Source organism: Oryx dammah, unplaced genomic scaffold (assembly GCF_014754425.2).
Source record: "Oryx dammah isolate SB20612 unplaced genomic scaffold, SCBI_Odam_1.1 HiC_scaffold_14, whole genome shotgun sequence".
NCBI classification, from domain to species: Eukaryota; Metazoa; Chordata; class Mammalia; order Artiodactyla; family Bovidae; genus Oryx; species Oryx dammah.
Window position 1 is genome coordinate 770842 of NW_024070198.1, and position 17857 is coordinate 788698.

The 17857-nt window shown below is 36.5% G+C and overlaps 1 non-coding gene across 1 annotated transcript; it reads left to right on the top strand.

Moving 5' to 3' along the window:
* Positions 1-2111: 2111 nt before the first annotated feature.
* TRNAC-ACA lies at positions 2112-2184 on the top strand. The gene has a single exon. It is a non-coding gene; the product is annotated as a tRNA-Cys (tRNA).
* Positions 2185-17857: the final 15673 nt, after the last annotated feature.

The following is a 17857-nucleotide window of genomic DNA, read 5'->3' on the forward strand; positions in this document are numbered from 1 at the left end:
CTTGACTTCACATTCAAGGATATCTGGCTCTTGGTGAGTGATCACACCATTGTGATTATCTTGATCATGAAGATCTTCTTTGTACAGTTCTGTGTATTCTTGCCACCTCTTCTTAGTATCTTCTGCTTCTGTTAGGTCCATACCATTTCTGTCCTTTATCAAGCCCGTCTTTGCATGAAATGTTCCCTTGGTATCTCTAATTTTCTTGAAGAAATCTCTAGTCTTTCCCATTCTGTTGTTTTCCTCTATTTCTTCTCATTGATTGCCAAGGAAGGCTTTCTTATCTCTCCTTGCTATTCTTTTGAACTCTGCATTCAGATGCTTATATCTTTCCTTTTCTCCTTTGCTTTTCACCTCTCTTCTTTTCACAGCTATTTGTAAGGTCTCCTCTGACAGCCATTTTGCTTTTTTGCATTTCTTTTCCATGGGGATGGTCTTGATCCCTGTCTCCCCTACAATGTCATGAACCTCCATCCATAGTTCATCAGGCCACTCTGTCTATCAAATGTAGTCCTTTAAATCTATTTCTCACTTCCACTGTATAATCATAAGGAATTTGATTTAGATCATTCCTGAATGGTCTAGTGGTTTTCCGTACTTTCTTCAATTTAAGTCTGAATTTGGCAATAAGGAATTCATGATCTGAGCCACAGTCAGTTCCCAGTCTTGTTTTTGCTGACAGTATAGAGCTTCTCCATTCCATCTTTGTCTGCAAAGAATATAATCAATTTCATTTTGATGTAGTCCATCTGGTGATGTCCATGGCAGAGCCTTCTTGTGTTGTTGGAAGAGGGTGTTTGCTATGACCAGTGAATTCTCTTGGCAAAATTCTATTAGCCTTTGCCCTGCTTCATTCCGTACTCCAAGGCCAAATTTGCCTGTTACTCCAGGTGTTTCTTGACTTCCTACTTTTGCATTCCAATCCCCTATAATGAAAAGAATATCTTTTTGGGGTGTTAGTTCTAAAAGGTCTTGTAGGTCTTCATAGAACCACTCAACTTCAGCTTTACTGGTTGGGGCATAGATTTGAATTACTGTGATATTGAATGGTTTGCCTTGAAAACGAGCAGATATCATTCTGTCGTTTTTGAGATTACATCCAAGTACTGCATTTCAAACTCTTTTGTTGACCATGATGGCTACTCCATTTCTTCTAAGGGATTTGTGCCCACAGTATTAGATATAATGGTCATCTGAGTCAAATTTACCCATTCCAGTCCATTTTAGTTTGCTGATTTCTAGAATGTTGATGTTTGCTCTTGCCATGTCTGTTTGACAACTTCCAATTTGCCTTGATTCATGGATCTAACATTCCAGGCTCCTATGCAATATTGCTCTTTACAGCATCAGACCTTGCTTCTATCACCAGTCACATCTGCAGCTGGGTATTGTTTTTGCTTTGGCTCCATCCCTTCATTCTTTCTGGAGTTATTTCTCCACTGATCTCCAGTAGCATATTGGGCAACTACAGACCTGGGGAGTTCCTCTTTCAGTATCCTATCATTTTGCCTTTTCATACTCTTCATGGGGTTATCAAGGCAAGAATACTGAAGTAGTTTGCCATTCCCTTCTCCAGTGGACCACTTTCTGTCAGACCTCTCCACCATGACTCGCGCATCTTGGGTGGCCCCACACGGAATAGCTTAGTTTCATTGAGTTAGACAAGGGTGTTTTCTGTGTGATTAGATTGACTAGTTTTCTGTATTATGTGTTTGTGTCTGCCCTCTGATGCCTCTCACAGTACCTACCATCTTACTTGGGTTTCTCTTACCTTGGACGTGGGATATCCCTTCACGGCTGCTCCAGCAAAGTGCAGCCACTGCTCCTTACCTTGGACGAGGGGTATCTCCTCACAGCCACCCCTCCTGACCTTGAACATGGAGTACAAATTATGTAGTGATCACTCATATGCCAGGTACTATTATTAAATTGTCATTATTCCTCCTCCATAACTTTTGCAATCTTATTATTCTACACTATTCAACTGAAATATTCTGTTGGAAGGAATATGCCGTACTTAAGATAATTGGCCTGTTTGTGGCTATCACTATTGTTAATCTCCCTAGAATTTAGTCCAGTTTACAATCGTCTACTTTTTGAAACTTTGGGCTTCCCTGGTGGCTCAGTGGGTAAAGCATCTGCCTACAGTGCAGGAGACCCAGGTTCGATCCCTGGGTCAGGAAGATCCCCTGGAGAGGGAAATGGCAACCCACTCCAGTACTCTTGCCTAGAAAATCCCATGGACTGAGAAGCCTGGTAGGCTACAGTCCATGGGGTAGCAAAGAGTTGGACACAACTGAGCGATTTTCCTCTCCATCTTTGGGATCTTTTTCTTCATTCTACATCCTTCTCACAAAGTCATTTTTCCTGATTCATGTTCCACCTACTAGCTTTTAAATGTGAGCACCACTGCAGTGCTTCACTTTCCTTTATGTCATTCTCTCCATGCTTTAGTATCTCATGCAGGTAACTCATATTCCCTCCTAACATAAGTTAGACATATTTTCAATTACATTTGGGAATTTTCTACCTGTATATTTTATCATCACTTACACCAAACACATCTTATTTTACTAGCACAGTTCCTAGCTTTAGTATTATTGTTATTTGGTTTCTGAGAAGCAAGCTGTATCCTAAGATATTCAGGCTTGAAACTCTTCACTGTAAATTTTGGCTTATTGTTCTCCTTTATTTCCTGTATTTAATCAGTTGCCTTAAAATAACCTCTCACTCTGTGGTAGACTGCTACTTTGGCTGCCCCAAAGGAACTATGCATCTAATATTCATGCCTTTTATAGATGGGGGCCATCTGCCCTAGAATGCAGACTTTGTCTATAGAGAATTTAAAAATAATGATAAAATCAACTAAGGGTTGGCCTGCTTTCTGTTATCACCTCTCCTTCGATTTTAAACCATGTTAGTAATCACAAGCTTCTCCCTGCTGGAGTGGACTCCTGTTGTTTCCCACTGGGTACACGTTTTTGTATTTATTCTGGGTTTAACTTTTTCTGATGGATCATCAACCACCATGATGCATTCAAAGGCTTGCTAACACCTGCACACTGGAACTTGCCTTCCTGAAACTTTTGCTTTTGGCTGCCCCCTGTTATCACTTAGCCACCATGCTATAAGAAGCCTAAGCCTCGTGATGATGCCATGTGGAAGGCAACCAAGGAGCTCTGGTCAACAGTCCCTCCCGAGTTCCCAATGCTTCATAAATCTAACATAGTCTTTTCTAGTTACATTGCAGACCCAGTAATGACCTCAAATTATGCATCCCTCCAAATAGTGCCTATATAATAGTAAATAGAAACAGGATTGAAAACAACCAATATAGTTATGTTCTGAGAAATACAGCTGCAATAAACTAAATTTCTTTTAGGTCAACACCAATTATCTTATGGAACAATGTAAAATGTTACTAGTAACTGGCGGGAAGAAAATGAAGGTTTTCTAATCTTTAACTTACTTCCTGAAATATAAAGGCAGAAGTTAAAAGTTTTCAAAATAACAATATTCTTATTTTCTGGTATGGAATTAAAAATTTAGCATTTTGCAGGATCTACAAAAAAGTAAGTAAACTTAGTGACTTTAATACTACTTATGGTTTAAAAAATTATAAATTTTGTTGGTAAATGAAAATAGCTTACACTCCAAACGTTCATAGATTTTAAACATCAATTAATGCAACATTGATTGAGCACTGTGTTGAGTGCTGTGATATCAATGTATGAAGATAAAACAACATGCACACCCTGCCCTCAAGAAGATTTTAGTCTTTTGGGAAATTGAACATATGCACTTATGAAGTTAATAATGTAAGTGATAAATATCAACATATAGTGGAAAGAAAAAAGATAAATGGAAAGATGAATTTTGGGGGGTGGTTCATGTGGAGAAATAGAGGTAAAGTATTGGAATGGTGTGAGTATATGTGAAATATAATGCACACTTTCTGTTTATCTAACATATCAAAAATTCTAATTTTAACTGCATAGCCATGTAAAACTAAAAAATCCACATATTTTCATATTTAAATGAATAAGCAGGCATTGTTTCTCCTTTTAATCAGAGTTTCAAGCAGTCCAGAAAGTTGCTTTAAATAGATCACTCAGTCATTTTGCATATTATTATTAATAGGCTCTTTCTATGTGATAAGCATTCTGTGAGGAATGGGTGATGTAAGAGTAAGGGAGACAAATACACTTCCCTTATTGGAGTCAAGACTCTAAAGATAAAATAGTTAAAACTAGTCCTTGTAATACAATGGGCTATAATGGCCTAAGGTATTATATAAGCAGAGAAAGGTAAAAACAGCTTTGATAAAGGAAGATCAGGGAAGGCTTGTTGAGAATGAGATAACAGAGACCTGAAGGTAATTGTAGGAGGAGAAGGGGACGGCAGAGGATGAGATGGTTGGATGGCATCACTGACTCAATGGACGTGAGTTTGAGTGAACACTGGGAGTTGGTGATGGACAGGGAGGCCTAGTGTGCTGCAATTCATGGGGTTGCAAAGAGTCAGACACGACTGAACGACACAACTGAACTGAGCTGAACTGAAGGTAATTGGGGGTTAGTCAGAGAAGGAGATGCAGAGGAGTTTTATGCAAGAGTCTAGAGATTAGAGAGAGAGAGTTTTGAAGAACTGAAGTAATCTTAGAACAATCTAAAAAAAGTGAAAATATCCATATCAGTCTACCTATCTTTCTATTGAGTGATATAAAAATTATATGACATTATAGCTTGTTTAATCAAAAGTTGATAGTTGAAAAAGAGAGAGTATTATATGAATGGATATCATGCTCCAAGTCTGTAAACTTGATCTGGTTTGCCCAGTTCAATAGCTAAACTAACATTTACTCAGAAAGTCAGTAATTGTGATTACTGCTTGGTGATAGGGATGTTGAGATAAAAAGGACACAGACTCAATATCCAGTAGTGGAAGAGACACATCATGGGTAAATACAACGTTGTGCTGAATGCTGTATGCTAAAAGCTTGTATACAAGATTCTGAACAAACAAGGCTGCAGAAGCACAGAGAAGGGCACTTCACTTGGCCTCAGAGGATAGGAAAGACTTGCCAGAAGACTGATAACGGGGTTGGGCTGAGCCATGCAACTGCTCCATTCAATATTTTTTATTTTGAAATCGTATGAAAGCCTAGAAATACAAAGAGCAAGCTTTATGAGTGCCAGCAATGAATTAACCTGTATGATTAGCATACCTAAAACAGAAAACACTAAATATGTCTTGATTCAATGATTGAGACATTTTTATTATGCTTATGAATGAAAGACAAAAATGTTAATATCAGTTAAAAAAAAAAAACTTCACAGGTTGGAATAACTCTCCTTAATAATAGGATATTTAATAGTGAAAAGTATAATAGGCTATACTGAGTTCATATAATCAAATGTCTAAGGACAAGAGGGGAATGATCATATTAAAATGGCAATACCGTCTCAGAATAAGTTCACATATGTCATAAGTAAAGACATTATTTAGATGGGAATAAGAGTATTCAATGCAGTGCGTGTGTGCTCAGTCATACCCAGTTCTTTGCAACCCCATGGACTGTAGCCCCCCAGACTCCTCTGTCCATGGGATTATCCTAACAAGAATAGTAGACTGACAATTCCACTCGTCTCATTGTGTTTTTGGAATCTCTGGATAGTTGTTTATCATTCTTAGTACAACATTTAAAAGAATGACTATGACAAACTTGCCATTTCTCCATGTTTGGAGAAACGCTGTCAAGGCAATAAAAGCTTAAAACTAATATGAAGAATGTAATGCACTATTCTAGCTTTCAAATTATGTAGTTCTTTAATATTAGAAAACCGATTTTTATGATGGAGGAGCATTTTCCTCAAGAAGAAATTATTGTTAGATTATAAGTGCTGGCTTTGAGTTTGAGAATTCACTATATTTCTATAACTTATGACTTTAGAAGAATAGGAAAATGATGAAGAAAGTGTGAATATTGCTAAGATTTCACTTTATAAAGTATTTTCTTGTTTTTTATTTGGCTCAAGTACTGATTTATTATATAATCATATATATTCATGCATTGATAGTATAATACTTAATGAGTTTAAAGGTTTAACATTACTACTTTATAAATTTTGAAGTTAAGGGCAAAGAGAATATACATGTTTTTATGACTTGAAGTCTCCCTTCTCCACAGAAAATGATGGGACATGCTAGATTGAAAAATAAGCTGTAATCCTTGCTGCTTCTTCTTGTTGTTGTTCAGTTGCTCAGTTGTGTCCAACTCTTTGCAACCCCATGGACTGCAGCATGTCAGGCTTATCCTTGCTTCTTAAAACACTTCAAGTGAAAGAGAAGCAGCATTGAGACTGCTGTTACTATTACTCTTTAAGGAATAAATGAAATAATATCCAAAGAATTTGTCCTGTAATAATGGGTCAGTGTGGCTACATCTCTTGATATTTTCAAAAATGATTATATAGTAACTTTCTATATAGTAAGTAGCTATATAGTGACTATCTATAACCAGTAAAATTGTACAAGGAGTGATAGTAGAACAATCTGTCTGTGAATATTTAATGATAAACATATTCTATTATAGATTAAGAATCTTATTCTTCTGAAGATAAAATTGCAAACTTTAAAGCAACTTTTCTTTCTGTGATTTATTGAAACTATCAGGATATTATCAGAAGCAAAGTATGTGTATTTCCTTGAGTTTTTAAATTTCCCTTATATACAAATCAAGCTAAGCTGAGAAAGTTAAACATAATTATACAATAAAATTATTTGAAATCCTGAGTTCAATAGATTTGAGCATGCTTCAGGACACAGTACATGACTTTCATTCCAAGACACAAATGAAATATATTTCATTTTATGGTCTATTTTACCTTGGAGATACATTATAAAAACGTTATAGGGACCATGAGTATATATGGCAAGAAAATGAATACATAAATTAATGAGTAAGCAATTTAGAAAGGCATATAATTCTGGATTACCAAAGTGAAACTTTGACATTGATTAAATAAAAATTTTTGCCCTGCCTTGTATCTTTAACTATACTGTTTTATTTTTATTTTTTTAAGTTAGTTTTCTTTTTCTTTTTTTATTTTTCCATTTTTACTTTATTTTACTTTACAATTCTGTATTGGTTTTGCCATACATTGACATGAATCCACCACGGGTGTACATGCGTTCCCAAACATGAACCCCCCTCCCACCTCCCTCCCCATAACATCTCTCTGGGTCATCCCCGTGTACCAGCCCCAAGCGTGCTGTATCCTGCATTGGACATAGACTGGTGATTCGATTTTTACATGATATTATACATGTTTCAATGCCATTCTCCCAAATCATCTCACCCTCTCCCTCTCCCTCTGAGTCCAAAAGTCCGCTATACACATCTGTGTCTTTTTTGCTGTCTTGTATACAGGGTCATCATTGCCATCTTTCTATATTCCATATATACGTGTTAGTATACTGTATTGGTGTTTTTCTTTCTGGCTTACTTCACTCTGTATAATCGGCTCCAGTTTCATCCATCTCATCAGAACTGATTCAAATGTATTCTTTTTAATGGCTGAGTAATGACTGGTCAAAAACACACTTTCTTTTCTCATTTAAAATTCAAGACTACTAAATCTCAAGTTCACTTTCACTGCTGCTTAGAAATCCTACTTTAGTTCATTTACTCTACTCTTTTCCTTGATGATTTATGTTTCTCTTCTTTCAATATTCTAACATTTCTTCTCCCATAATCATATACACAAAGGTTTTGTGATTTTATCTGATATTTTTCCAGTATTCATGTATGGATGTAAGAGTTGGACTATAAAGAAAGCTGAACACTGAAACATTGATGTTTTTGAACTGTGGTGTTGGAGAAGACTCTTGAGAGTCCCTTGGCCTGCAAGGAGATCCAACCAGTCCATCCTAAAGGAGACCAGTCCTGAGTGTTCATTGGAAAGACGGATGTTGAAGCTGAAACTCAAATACTTCAGCCACCTGATGCAAAGAGCTGACTCATTGGAAAAGACCTTGATGCCGGGAAAGATTGAAGGCGGGAAGAGACGGGGGCAACAGAGGATGAGATGGTTGGATGACATCACCGACATTGATTATCATGTTATCAAATGACATGAGTTTGAGTAAACTCCGAGAGTTGGCAATGGACAGGGAGGCCTGGCATGCTGCAGTCCATGGGGTCACAAAGAGTTGGACAAGACTGAGCAACTGAATTGAACTGAAACCCTCCAGTTCTGCAAATACTACATCCTCTTGCCTTTGCCAGCAAGGCACTAGTTCTAGTAATTCTGTCTTCTTGTACTTAATCAAATATTACCTGTTTGTTGTATTTTTTCCTACTAGCATTAATATCCCACTAGAAACCACATTTCTTCTTACTAATAATAAAAAAAAATAATCCAACTTTTCTTTTTAGCTTTGAAGTAGGAATGCTTGGATTGCCCTTCCATCACAAACAAAAAACAGAAAAAAAAAAAAAAAAATAGAAAGCAAACATTTTCAGACATTAGAAAGCAAGCAGCATGAAACTATGATTCCTGAGGAGGAAGATGTTTATCTCTACATAAGCTAGACTCTCCACCTGAAGGTAGTTTCCAGATTGTGAAGAAGAAAGACAACCCAAAGAGAAGATACAACTGAATTCTGGAAGCCAACATAGGATTTTGAGAGCATAGTGCCCAACAGGAGAGGGGTGTATAGAGAAAGAATGCCAGAAAATTGCATAGGGATTATTATTATTATTATTATTATTGAGATTTCGGTTAAATACAAATCTGAGAATGTATAGGATAAAACCCTGTGAGGTCAAGAAAGAACAAATTCTATGGAAAACATCTGAAAGCTGTACAGTTAATAGGTTTACAAAGGGCTGGTGATCATACAAGTTCTCACCAGCCAAAGTGGACACTCTTATTGAATATATGTGGCATTATAATAGAGAATGTAAATGGGTTGTGACTAAGAAGTGGAATTAAATTAATACAAGAGTAAGGTTTTTTTTTTTTTTTTTAAGCTTTGATAAAAAAAATTTAAAAAAAAACTCCTAAAAAGCAAAAACGGGTGCAAAAACCCCCTCCCCCCGGGGGGGGGGGGAAATCATACACTTGTAAGAAAAATACACAATCTAGTATTCAACAATGTAAATGTCTACCATTCAAAGAAAAATTTCTGGATATGTAAAGAAGCAGAAAATGTGACATAATGTGAAGAACAAACAAAAACAAATACAAATTCAGAGATAATATAAAGAAAAGAATATAGCAGCTATTATAAGTATGCTCCGTATGCTCAAAGCTGTGAGCAAAAACATGAACATAATGAGGGAAGAATTAGAAAACATAAACAAGAACTAAATGGGACTTCTAGGGACAAAAAATACAGTATCTGAAGTAACATTTTTTTGGATAAAGTTAACAGATATCACATTGGATTTAAATTAACTGATTAAATTAAATCTTTTAATTTCAATGCATGCAATAGAAATTATCCAAAATGAAAACTAGAAAGTAATGTGATTGGGAAAAAACACAGAGCCTTGATAAGTGATGAGAAATTATCAAGCAGTTTCACATATGTGTTGATTGAAGTCCCAAAACAAGTGGGGTGGGGAAGGAAAATTATTCTTAGAAATAATGGCTAAAAATCTTCCACATATACAAAGCTTAGTGAACTCTAAGCATGTCAAACACAACATTGAGGCACACTGTTAAATTGCTGCAATCCAATGATAAAGAAAAAAGAAATCTTAAAAGCAGCTGGAGAAAAGAATGCATATGTAGAGAAAAAGGATAAAAATTACAGATTTCTTTTTAGAAATTATACAGGCCATTGGAAAATGGAATGATATTTTAAAGTGCTAAAGGAAAAAAAAAATATCAGAGTTAGATGTTGTAGTACATGTTAATAGGATGGTAGGAGGTGGTGGCTCCATAAATTAATAGTCTAAAAAGCCAAAGAGTAAAGTTCTTGCTTCTCACTCTCCATTTCTTTTCAAAGATGAAAACCAGGTTGAGATGGAGGATAGCTGTAATACAAGTAAGCCAGAAAGTGGCCTTGTTCTAATAGATTTGGATTCTTCAGCCCAAAGTTGCCCATCATTTTGTTAAATAACTGTCAATGTTTTCTAATTTTTAACTTTTAGAAGTAAAATGAGTAATATTAAAAAAAAAAACAGAATATGAGCTTTTTGGGGGTAGGTCTATTTATTCTCCATATTCACATCACTAAGAAGGTTGGAATGTTGAAACAAAAATATTTGTTTTGAATGAATGAATAAAAGTAAGTACTATAGTTCTACCAAAAATATGTTTGTTGCTATATTTTCTTAAGGTAAACATATTTCAAATGAAAGTAGTTTCTTTTAACAACACTCTTGGTTTTAAATTCACTTCTATCTATTCGTAGAGGTAATCTTATCATGAATATGGTATGTTTTCTTCTGGTCATTATTCTCTTACAGATATATAGCCATAAAGATAAATATAGAAACATCACTATATATAGATATATGCTCAAATTTATCCTGTTTTCTCTCTATCTACTATCATAAATATTCATCTTGCAAATCTTCATGAATGCTGTTTAAGGCACTGCACAGTTCTGGGGGAAGTGATTCATGTAATGCTAATGTAGACATCATTGCTTTTATACGACATGTTGTTCTGTCTTTCCATATATCTTCGTCAGTATTTACAAGGGCCAAATGTTAATTTCATCTATTTCTTTGCTGTAATGTAGTTTTTATGTAGTTCATGGCTTATCATTGCTATATTTCATTATATGAATAGACCGTATTTAATTTATCTATTCCCTGAGTGATAAAATTCTAACTTGTTTTTGATTCTTCAGTGTAACAAAAAATGCTGTGGAAATATGTTTATTCATATATCTTGCTTAAAGTTCTGTGCAAAAATTTCCTGAGGGATGTATTGCTAGAGATGAAACTAATAGGTCATAGGATATATTTATTTTCGATTTCATTAGACTGTAAAATTACTCCACAGGTCACAGCAGGTTGAACCATCTTATTGTCTTACTATCCAAATAGGACAAAACTACTTTCCACATATCTTTGTCATTACTTACAGGGGCCAAATGTTAATTTTTCAAGTATGAAATATGAAAACTGTTATCTCATTATTGTTGAAACCCATTCCTTTAGTAATAATGAGGTTGAGCATGTTTTCCAAGATCTGTTAGGTATCTCTTTTTGGGAAATTACGTATCTGCACTTCATGGCATTTTTTTTTAAATATACTTTGAATTCTCTTTAGAATGGAGGCAAACTTCTGGTTACATAGGGGCAATAAATAAATATTTATTCATAATTAGGAAAAACATGTTCTGTTGATCTTTGAAGAAACTGTTATTTTCCTCCTCTTTTTATTTGAGTTTTTTTTTTTTTTTTAAGACTTGATTTTTAGAGCAGTTTTAAGTTCATGGGAAAATTAAGAGTAAGGCACAGAGATTTTTCTTATTGCTCCTACACCCCCACATTTGTAGCCTCCTCCATTGTCAGTGCCCCCCTCCCCCGAATGGTACATTTGTTAAAACTGATCTTTGTGCTGATTTCTGAATCCTGAGTGTGCTTGGATGTGGGAGGCAGGATGGTTTAGTGCAACAGCCTGTGCTTTGGAGTCAGGTAGACTTGGGTTTTGGTCCTGGTTCTTTGATTCTATCATTAACATTGAAAATTTACTCAGACTTTCTGAAATTTAGATAATACTTGGTAACTCATAAAGTTCCAAGTATAAACTTGAGAAATAAGTTTAAAGCATTTGGTACAGTGACTATAAAGTAGAAAGTGCTTTATAATAATAATAACAGTTCCTTTTTTTCCGCACTCTATCTCAAACTGTGTATGTAAACATTGCTTTGTGTGATAAGGTATCCAGTTAATCTTTTTCATCGAATATTGCATTAAAACACCATTTAAGCATTTGGAGGGGCTACTAGTATGCTTAATCTACAACTAAGTATATCTTTCTTTCTGGGAAAACTTGTCTTTACTGAATTTACACTAAAAAATCTAAACAACCAGTCAAGATAAGTGTTGAATCTGTGGGTGAAATTTCTTTTTTCTTTTTAGAGATTTTCATTCATTTATCTTCACTCATTAAACATTTATTTGGCATGTATTGTGCTAGATGTATCATGATCAAGAGAACTGAGTTGCTCTCACATATTTAATTCTGATTAAATAAATTTGGATGACCCTAATGAAGAGGAAAAGAGGAAGGTGTTTGAAGAAGCCAGTTTGAAAGCCTAAGGTATTTTCTGTTTAGTTCAAATTTTAATTGAAAAATTGCAAATAATGTTAATAAGGAAATATAGTTAAAAATGAACAGACAGAGTGCCCTAAATCTGTTTAAAAAAAAAAAAAAAAAGCATCAGGAACACCAAAGTCCACTGTGAGTTGAGAATTGCAGACCTGCTGCTATGGACAAATAAAAGAGGTTTACAAATCATATTTAGAGGTAAAAAGCATAAAGAATTAGGTTTGGTGCTTGGGGCCAACTGTGAACAGGTGACAGAGTAGGCGAACTCTGAGTCTGTTTTCTGTGTCAAGGAGGATGCACTTCATACTGAAAAAGGTTAAACTAAAGTGGGTTAGAAGAAACTGGAGCCCAAAATAGATGAGAAGTGTGAATGTCTATGATGTGCAGAGGTCACGATCATCTAGGCTACATGAATTATGTCCAGCATGCTCAGACAGCCCAGAATGAGTGGTTGAACAAATAGACATTTCTTAATATGCCCCTTTAAACTTAACATATTGAACCTTTTATTATGTTGGTCAGAAAGTTCATTTGGGTTTTTCCATAACATCTTACATTTCAGTCTCAGCCATATACAATGGTAGCTGAGGATGGACAGCTGCAATGCCTGTGGCTTGTTTTCAGGGAGTTTTGAGGAAAATAACTATTACATGCTGACACATCTGTCCTTCCTTCAAATTTTGTTGAATTATCTGTTTCTTGAGAACAAAAGTCATATTTTTAGATTTCATACTGGTTTCTAGTCTAGTGGTCTTTTTCACTAGAAACTTACAGAATAGTCGGTAATGATGTAAAGCTTTCTCAGTGATCAATGCAAATAAACAGAGGAAAACAATACAATGGGAACGATTAGAGAGCTGTTCAAGAAAATTAGAGATACCAAGGGAATATTCCATGCAAAAATGGGCACAATAAAGGACAGACATAGTATGGGCATAACAGAAGCAGAAGATATTAAGAAGTGGCAAGATTATTCAGAAGAACTATACAAAACAGATCTTCATGACCTAGATAGCCATGATGGTGTGATCACCCACCTAAAACCAGACATCCTGGAATGAGAAGTCAAGTGGGCCTTAGGAAGCATCACTACAAAGGAGTGGAGGTGATGGAATTCCAGTTGAGCAAGTTCAAAACCTAAAAGATGATGCTGTGAAAGTGCTGCACTCAATATGCCAGCAAATTTGGAAAACTCAGCAGTGGCCACAGGACTGGAAAAGGTCAGTTTTCATTCCAGTCCCAAAGAAAGGCAATGCCAAAGAATGCTCAAACTACCACACAATTGCACTCATCTCACACATTAAAGTAATGCTAAGATTCCCCAAGCCAGGCTTCAACAGTATGTGAATCATGAACTTCCAGATGTTCAAGCTGGATTTAGAAAAGACAGAGGAACCAGAGATGAAATTGCCAACATCTATTGGATCATCAAAAAAGCAAGAGAGTTCCAGAAAAGCGTCTACTTCTGCTTTATTGATGACACCAAAGCCTTTGACTGTGTGGATCACAACAAACTGTGGAAAATTCTGAAAGAGATGGGAATACCAGACTACCTGACTTGCCTCCTGAGAAATCTGTATGTAGGTCAAAAAGGAACAGTTAGAACTAGACATGGAACAACAGACAGATCTCAAATCAGGAAAGGAGTATGTCAAGGCTGTGTATTGTCTCCCTGCTTATTTAACTTATATGCAGAGTACATCATGAGAAAAACTGGATTGGATGAAGCACAATCTGGAATCTAGGTTGCCGGGAGAAATATCAGTAACCTCAGATATGCAGATGACACCACCCTTATGGCAGAAAGCAAAGAAGAACTAAAGAGCCTTTTGATAAAAGTGAAAGAGGAGAATGAAAAAGTTGGGTTAAACCTCAACATTCAGAAAACTAAAATCATGACATCCAATCCCATCACTTCATAGCAAATAGATGGGGAAACAATGGAAACAGTGACAGACTTTAGCTTCTTGGGCTCCAAAATCACTGCAGATGGTGATTGCAGCCATGAAATTAAAAAAAACGCTTGCTCCTTGGAAAAAAGCTATGACCAACCTAGGCAGAATATTAAAAAGCAGAGACATTACTTTACCAACATAGGTCCATCTAGTCAAAGCTATGGTTTTTCCAGTAGTCATGTAAGGATGTGAAAGTTGGACTGTAGAGAAAGTTGAGCACTGAAGAATTGATGCTTTTGAACTGTGGTGTTGGAGAAGACTCAAGAGTCCCTTGGACTGCAAGGAGATCCAACCAGTCCATCCAAAGGAGATCAGTCCTGGGTGTTCATTGGAAGGACTGATGTTGAAGCTAAACTCCAGTACTCTGGCCACCTGATGTGAAGAACTGACTCATTTGAAGACCATGATGGTGGGAAAGATTGAAGGTGGGAGGAGAAGGAGATGACAGAGGATGAGATGGTTGGATGGCATCACCAACTCAATGAACATGATTTTGAATAAGCTCTGGGAATTGGTGATGGACAGGGAAGCCTCGCATACTGCAGTCCATGGGTTTGCAAAGAGTTGGACACGACAGTGAATGAACTGATGTAAAGCTTTCCCTTAAGTTAAATGTGTGAACATATGTGAATAGTAGAGGTCACAGTTGTCTTAGGTTAACATAAAAAGCTGGCATGCACATAATTTTTGTTTGTTTTTGCCATTGTTTTTAAATTTATAAGAACTGAGTTTAGTTTAGTTTGAAAAATGCAATCTTTGGCTACATTAAGAGACTTAAAATCTTGTCTTTCTCATATTCTACATATTTGCGTATTTGTCTTCAAAGTTTTTTCAGAGAGAGATTTTTATTCTTAGCTATGTTCTAAATCACTATCAAACCAAACGGGGATTTTCATTAGGGATTTTTAATTTTTCTTATCAAAGTTCCTGAAAACATTTTTTGGGAAAAAAAATGGGTTTCATATTTTATGGAAAATCATTTCTCTCTTCTACTTTGAAGAAATGAATAAGATTGTATTAGAGCTGTAGTTGCTAGGAAATTATTGTAACTTGTTATTTGCCAATGATGGGTTAGAATATATATGTTTACTTAAGTGTCTATATTACTTAACTGTAATACATCATGAGAGCTCCTACGGCCATGACAATTTAATACAGTATTTGCAGCAATTTATGCACTTAGTTCACAACTTTTTGATTAAAAAATATTTGTAGGGGACAGACGCAGTAGATAAGCACAAAAGGGCATACTATTCCTTGTAGACTACAGGAGGATAACAAAGCACTTTGAAACTATGCAGTAATTGCAAACCCTATTGCTAGTAATAGTGAAATCTAGTACAAATTCTTCAAAGACTTGATCGTGGCAGTATCTACTAAAGCTGATTATAATTATACCTGGCCCCTCTGCCATTAAAAACATATCCCCAACCATGCTGATTCTAGGCTGAACACCGAAGAACTGATGCTTTTGAACTGTAGTGTTGGAGAAGACTCTTGAGAGTCCCTTGGACTGCAAGGAGATCAAACTAGCAAATCCTAAAGGAAATCAATCCTGAATATTCATTAGAAATATTGATGCTGAAGCTCCAATATTTTGGCCACCTGATGCAAAGAGCCGACTCATTGGAAAAGACCCTGATGCTGGGAAAGATTGAAGGCAGGAAGAGAAGAGTATGACAGAGGACGAGATGGTTGGATGGCATCACTGACTCTGGACATGAATTTGAGCAAGCTCCAGGAAATGGTGAAGGACAGGGAAGCCTGGCCTGCTGCAGTCCATAAGGAGTCGGACATTACTTAGTGACTGAACAACAACAGTAATGTTGATAGCAGCACTTTTGTAATAATTCTAAATCAGAAACTATCTCAAAATCCATCAACATGTTAAACCAGTATAAATTTTAAAAGCCAAAGAGGGTATGGATACTTATGACTGATTCGTGTTGTTGTATGGCAGAAGCCGACACAACATTGTATAAAGCAATTCTCCTCCAATTAAAACTTAAAAAAGAAAAAGTTTTATAGACAAGCATAAGCTTGAAGAATTCAGTACCACCTAACCAGATTTACATGAAAAGTTAAACTTCTTTATGCAATAAAGAAAAGACCACAACAAGAAATATGAAAACTACAAAAGTAAGAATCTCATTGGTAAAAGCGAATAATCATTGAAGATAGTAAATCTGCATTGTATAAAGCTAGTAGGAAGGTTAAAAGGGAAAAGCAGTAAAATCATCTATGTGCACAGTAGTATTTAAAGGAAACACAAAAGAAAAGGTGCAAAATATGATGTTAAAAACAGTAAACATAGGAAGAGAGTAAAAAATGCCAGGTATTTAAAGTGCATTGTAATTTAGAGATCAGCAATTACTTTGCCAACAAAGGTCCATCTAGTCAAGGCTATGGTTTTTCCAGCAGTTATGTATAAATGTGAGAGTTGAACTGTGAAGAAAGCTGAGCACTGAAGAATTGATGGTTTTGAACTGTGGTGTTGGAGAAGACTCTTGAGAGTCCCTTGGACTGAAAGGAGATCCAACCAGTCCAATCTAAAGGAGATCAGCCCTGGGTGTTCTTTGGAAGGAATGATGCTAAAGCTGAAACTCCAATACTTTGGCCACCTCATGAGAAGAGTTGACTCATTGGAAAAGACTCTGATGCTGGGAGGGATTGGGGGCAGAAGGAGAAGGGGACAACAGAGGATGAGATGGCTGGATGGCATCACCAACTCGATGGACGTGAGTCTGAGTGAACTCCAGGGAGGCCTGACGTCTGCAATTCATGGGGTCACAAAGAGTCAGACACTACTGAGCAACTGAACAGAACTGAACTTAAAATAATCATATACATAGATTGCTGTGTGTGGTGCTTATATGCAGAGTACATCATGCAAAATGCCAGGCTGCATGAAGCAGAAGCTGGAATCAAGATTGCCAGGAGAAATATCAGTAATCTCAGAGAGGCAGATGACACTGGAGAAGGCAATGGTACCCCACTTCAGTACTCTTGCCTGGAAAATCCCATGGACGGGGGAGCCTGGTAGGCTGCAGTCCATGGGGTTGCTAAGAGTCGGACACGACTCAGCAACTTCACTTTCACTTTTCATGCATTAGAGAAGGTAATGGCAACCCACTGCAGTGTTCTTGCCTGGAGAATCCCAGGGACGGGTGAGCCTGATGGGCTGCCATCTATGTGGTCGCACAGAGTCAGACATGACTGAAGAGACTTAGCAGCAGCAGCAGCAGCAGCAGCAGCAGCAGCAGCAGCAGCAGCAGCAGCAGCAGCAGGAGATGACACCACCCTAATGGCAGAAAGAGAAGAGAAACTAAAGAGCCTCTTGATAAAGATTAAAAAAGGATACTGAAAAAGCTGGCCTAAAATTCAACATTCAAAAAACAGAAATCATGGGTCCAGTCCTATCACTTCATGACAGATAGTTAGGGGAAAATGAAAACAGTGACAGACTTTATTTTCTAGGGCTTCAAAATCACTTCAAAATTTCATGCAACCATGAAATTAAAAGATGCTTGCTCCTTGGAAGGAAAGCTACCACAAACCTAGATAGCATATTAAAAAGCAGAGACCTGTCTTTGCCCACAA